This window comes from Garra rufa, chromosome 4, assembly GCF_049309525.1.
Source record: "Garra rufa chromosome 4, GarRuf1.0, whole genome shotgun sequence".
Taxonomy (NCBI): Eukaryota; Metazoa; Chordata; class Actinopteri; order Cypriniformes; family Cyprinidae; genus Garra; species Garra rufa.
Window position 1 is genome coordinate 38,409,268 of NC_133364.1, and position 6,112 is coordinate 38,415,379.

General features: G+C 36.8%; 1 long non-coding RNA gene across 1 annotated transcript; it reads left to right on the forward strand.

Annotated features, from left to right (window-relative positions):
* Positions 1–2,252: 2,252 nt before the first annotated feature.
* On the forward strand, positions 2,253–3,292 carry LOC141334011 (uncharacterized). The gene is made up of 3 exons (XR_012355454.1): positions 2,253–2,318; positions 2,677–2,777; positions 3,184–3,292. It is a non-coding gene; the product is annotated as an uncharacterized lncRNA (long non-coding RNA).
* The last annotated feature ends 2,820 nt before the right edge of the window (positions 3,293–6,112 follow it).

Consider the following 6,112-nt stretch of genomic DNA (forward strand, 5'->3'; position numbering starts at 1 on the left):
TTGACGTCCTGATTCTCTTTCCCTTCAGCCCAGTCCAGGATGAACTTCCAGGAAGAGATGTGTCTTTAATCTAGATTTAAACTGACAGAGTGTGTCTGCCTCCCGAACAGTGATAGGTAGATTGTTCCAGAGTTCAGGCGCTAGATAAGAAAATGATCTGCCACCGGCAGTTGATTTTGATATTCTAGGTATTATCAAATTGCCAGAATTTTGAGAACACAGCGGACGTGAGGGACTATAATGCGATAGGAGCTCGCTCAAGTACTGAGGAGCTAAACCATCGAGGGCTTTATAAGTAATTAGCAAGATTTTAAAATCTATACGATGTTTTATAGGGAGCCAATGCAGTGCTGACAGAACCGGGCTAATATGGTCATACTTTCTAGTTCTAGTAAGAACTCTAGCTGCTGCATTTTGGACCAGCTGGAGTTTGTTTATTAAGCGTGCAGAGCAACCACCCAATAATGCATTACAATAATCTACCCTTGAGGTCATGAACGCATGAATTAATGTTTCAGCATTTGACATTGATAGCATCCCAGCAAACACGTGACGTCAGAGAGACGTTCAAATAATGTCTGTATAACGTCTGTCGGTGCAGAACCACTTTTAGAAGTCTACTGGACGTGCAAATCTGGTTCAGTGTCTAAACGTCTAACGGGGACATTTTTTGTACGTCTGTAGACGTGCAAATCTGGTTCAAAATCTGATGTCTAAACTGAGACATTTTTTGTACGTCTGTGGACGTGCAAATCTGATTCAGTATCTGACGTCTAACTGAGACTTTTTTTGTACGTCTGTGGACGTGCAAATCTGATTTAGTATCTGACGTCTAACTGGGACTTTTTTTGTACGTCTGTGGACGTGCAAATCTGGTTCAGTATCTGACGTCTAATTGGGACTTTTTTTGTATGTCTGTGGACGTGCAAATCTGGTTCAGTATCTAAACATCTAACAGATTCCTGGGCACCACCATGAAGTGGGACATTCACATTACCTCCATTGTGAAAATGGCCCAGCTAAGGTTGTACTTCCTTCGCCAGCTGAGGAAGTTCAACCTGCCACACTGATCTACGCTGCAGTCACTGAATGTGCACTCATAACTACCTCAGCTACCAAATCAGACCTTAGGAGATTGCAGTGCAGTCCGGACTGCTGAGCAAATCACAGGTACGACCCTCCCACTCTCCAAGAACTATACTAATCCAGAGTGAGTAAAAGGGGTGGTAAAATCACTCTGGACCCCTCACACCCAGCACACTCCCTATTCAAACTGTTGCTGGGCTCTGAGCACCAGAACGGCCGAGCACAGGAACATTTTTTCCTTCAGACAATAAATCTTTTGAACAGTTTTACAATAGACAACACTTTATTACAGTGTATATGACACACATTATTTACATTTCCATGCATTTGTACTTAATATATTGTGTATTATTCTGTTTTTTTCTATTTTGCTTTAAATATTTTTTGTATATATTTTAATGCACTTATTTTTATATTATTTTTATTATCTGTATCTCATCTTGTCACTTTCATTCTGTTTGTGGAAGCATCTGTCACCAAAACATATTCATCATATGTGTAAACATGCCTGGCAGTTTACTTCTGTTACTAGCCTAAATGTCAACACCCTTTATTAATTCCCACCTGACTATTCTCAAAATTGTGCAACCCTATGCAATTATTTATGTAAGACCCGGATTATAGAAGACATGAACCAAGCAGAAGTGTTATGCTGCAAGATGTAGATGTAGCATACAAGTAGAAAGAGTGTAAAGATGATTTAATAAGTCCAATGGAACAAAACAGGTTAATCAAACAATATACATCAACAGAAACACCCACATAAAAATGACAACAAGATTCACAACTCTAACCGACCAATAACTGAACAAACAGACAGACTTAAATAGTGGAGGATAATAGGGATCAGGTGCAGGACAAATGAACTGGGGATTGCAAACAGTTGTGGGGCAAATCCAAGATGGTGGGAAGCAATACAAGGGATCGTGGGAGATGAAGTTCAATTAAAAGTCCAGAGGGAAAGCAGGACAAACAAACAGGGGAACGAACAAAAGTGTTACAGTAGGCCAAATGTCCCTGGTATGATTTTCAAGACACACTCTGGAAGTGGTCTAATCTTAAGCTCTGTTTTATTTATCAATATTCCTCTGTCATATATCAGTGAAGCCAGTAAGAGTCTAATGTTTTCTAACATGACAGGAATATATTATTCCCCTCTCTTTAAAGGTGTTGCAACTTGCAAGAATTGGAGGGAAAGAAGTGAGGGATTGTGTCCACAAAGTTCTTGACAGGTATTTGCAACAGTATCCCAACACACAGAACTTGACAATCCTGTTACATTTCTTCTCACAGTTTGCCCTTTTTTGTGGTGAAGAAATAAAATATATTTATACTTTAAGTGTGGGTAACCAAACAGTTGCTGGTCCACATTGACAAAAACAAAAACTAAAAAAAAACAAAAAAAAAACTAAGGAAATCACTAAGGACCAGCAACTGTTTGATTACCTACATTCTTCAAAATAACCGTCATGTTCAGAAGAAGAAATAAACTCCTTTCAAACTATTGAAGACGAAAAACTATGAGAATCGTATAATTTTTGGGTGAACTATCCATTTAATGTTAATTTAAATGGTGCATTTATTTTTTAGGCTCTTTACCAACCAGTTGATGGCAAAATTCAATATGAAGGGGAAGGGAAAGAAGCAGAATCTTCCTCTGGAGACGACTAAAACTTATGAAGCAATTAAGGGTACTCAGCATTTTCTCCGTTTTAACCATGTAATTTTAACACCAACTCACTCATATAAGATTTTCCTGTGATTTTTCTGTGAGTTAAGTTACATATAAAGGTCTGTACAGGTCTGTTATATAGAATGATTAACTTGGGTCAGCGAAAAAAATGGAACATTAGACAAGTCTAAAAATCTGTGAGTTATTGAGAGAAATTGGATGTTGTGCCAGCCTCCTCCTATTGCTATTTTGCAGTATTTGCATTCTGCATAGTGCTTCCTGTTTATTTGATTTCTTGACAGGAGAGATTTTAACAGATCTTAATGTTTTCACATAAAAAATACTAACTGAACATTCATACTGCAGTGTAATGTACACTGGTTTTCTTTACGTTTGTAATTTTTGTTTTCGTTCTACTCTTGCAGCTGCAGTCATGACATGGAACAAAGAAGTTACAGAGGCGACAATAAAGCATCATGCCTCAGAACATCTCAAACATGCCCCGGGGAGGAATGGAGATGGATGGCACACAGGGACACTAACTAAGGACTGTTGCATGACTTTACAGTCCCTCCCCTCCCCCCATGTCAGACCTCTCTCAGCTTGTGTTTTTTTTTTTTTTTTTGCTGAAGAACTTAAGTTTCCTCTTGTCTTAAGTAATCTCATGTCATTTGTTATTTGTTTAGTTTCTTTAATTAGATTTGATGGAAAATAACTGAGGACTTTTGAATGAGTACTGTAAGGCATTTTTGTTTATTTCCAGTGTAGTGGACTTTGAGTTTAGCTATTACAATGTATTTATATCAGCTTGTAAATATGTTAATATTTTGCTGAAAAACTCATTAAACATTAAGTAATCTCTTGTCATTTTAAACTAATGATGTGGCTTGGTCAGCAATAAAAACATGTTTAAAAAGACATCTTATGAATGTTCACTTTTTATGTATTTTGGACGTCATTATTGCACACTTAAAAGACGTCAAGAACAGACGTCGCAAAAACTTTCATTCTGGATTCTCAGTGGACGTCTTCTGAACGTTCAATATTTATCTCACTTGGACGTCATTACTGCACACTTACAAGACGTCTAAAACAGACATGGCAAAATCTTGCATTTTGAATTCTCAGTGGACGTCTTCTGAACGTTCAATATTCATGTCACTTGGACGTCATTCCTGCACACTTAAAAGACGTCTAAAACAGACGTCGCAAAACTTTCATTCTGGCTTCTCAGTGGACGTATTCTGAACGTATGGCAAAGACGTCAAAATTACGTCTTTTGGACGTCTCTGTGTTTGGTGGGTATGTGGGCTTTATGGTATAGTTGTTTTCAACAAATATTAAACTCTAAAACACTTTTTTTTCTAGACAGCCATCTCTTCTATAACATAACTGGTTATGTAATGTGCTTCTCAAAGTACCTGCATCCTGTAAAAAAATCTTTATCTCCAGATGTTTGAGTTTCCTCCATGATGGATCTGATCAGAAGAAACAAACAATCACAAGAACTAAGCTAATCAAACAGCCACCTTTTTTTTGGAAGCAAGTTATTTTCTGTCAATGTGTGAAACTTTAGATGCATCAGTCACTACAGTTAAATTACTAAAAGCATAACAGACAATAAGAACGGAAAAAACGATGTGTGCTTCAAATAAGTGTATAAAGAGTGTGATATCAAGCAGCATAACATACTGTTTTTGAACAGCTTAATAACTGGAATCAAAGGACACCGAAAGCCTCGTGCGTTCTTGCATTACAAATAATGGTGCATATATACAGTATATTTCAGCTGAATGAAAGATGGAGAAATAGATTACGAGCTGCCTTCAGTCAAATGCTCTTTAAAGTCAATCAGCACGAAACACACATCATATACATACCGACTCACATTCCAATCAGGTAGCTGCACACATATTATTGTTTTAGCATTCATAAACGATTGTATTAAAGCTGTAAAGACATTCTTGTATTGCAGATCATCGATTGTGTCTGTTTATAATAGCGACAACAAGTCTGTACATGTACTTTCACTTTCATTGTTGATGATAGCGGCCCGTTATGAATTGCCAGATCCCAGAAAATATTCCGCATGCCACATAACACTCTTTCAACGCGGAAACGTATCGATAATATACGTGTTTTATGGACAGAGCAGGTGATCTGAAATATTCTGTGTCTGAGATATTGAGGTATTTGGTGTCACTAGGCGGAGCATACATGAATAGTTACGAGTTTCCTGTTTTGCCTTTAAAGCCACTCTGTATGGTGTATTCAAGTCATGCGTTACTGGATTATTTTATGTGTTATTAAATATAAAACATTTTGATTGGTATAAGTGTGTATAATAGATGTAAAACGTTAATAAGTTTTATTAAAAGACGTGTCGAAGGAATGGGGGGGGGGGGGGCTAAACAAGTGTAATAATAAATTCTTATATGAACAACAAATGGCAAACTGATTTTTTTATGTTATATACTATATATTATGTATGTATTAGGGGTGCAACGGTTCAACTTACTCACGGTTCGGTTTGTATCACAGTTTTAGAGTACGGCTCGGTACATATAATATGTTTTGGGGGGGGGGAAACTAAAAATAAAGAAGAATAATCTAACTACAAGCAACAGTACAAATAAATACAACTGAGTAAAGACACAAATAAACATACTTTTAGTTCTTTTTAGGTAGGTCCATTACTTTTTAGGTACAGAAACTGAATAAAATAATCAAATGTAAAAAAGCATTGCATATTTTAAAGCTTAATCTTTATTAACGTTACAAAAGCTATTCAATAAAGAGCAGCGAGTGATTTCCTTGTTGTAGCTGTTTGATTAATATTAAGAAATTTCAGGCACTTTGAATGCGCTGATCCAGTGCACTGATACTGAACGTTTAGCTTGGATACTTGAATGACCATAGGATATAGCCTACAGTACTTTTTCGTACTGCAACTAATTTTTCTTAATGATATTTAGCGCAAGTTAATTAGGAAGTGACAAGTTTGTTTTCTTTAACTCACTGGATGGTAACAGTGCTTTATTTAGAAATGTTTTATGCATATTCTAATGTTGCGCATAAGTTTAATAACTTTGGATGGAAACATACTGGCGTAGCTGTGGTGTTTGTTGAATAAACACTCTTGGAATTAAATTTATTAACTGTCGTGTAGCCTCTTTATTCGTCAACACTCAAAACATATTCCACCGCGTAGGCTCTCTTCTACCCCCGTGTTCTAACCTGTTACTCTTAAATCTCGTTTAGCACTACTTCCATCTAGAGGACAATAACAGTAATCACTACATCCCCTTTTCTTCAAAATCAAATACCCTGCTAACACACGACGTAACAGTTACG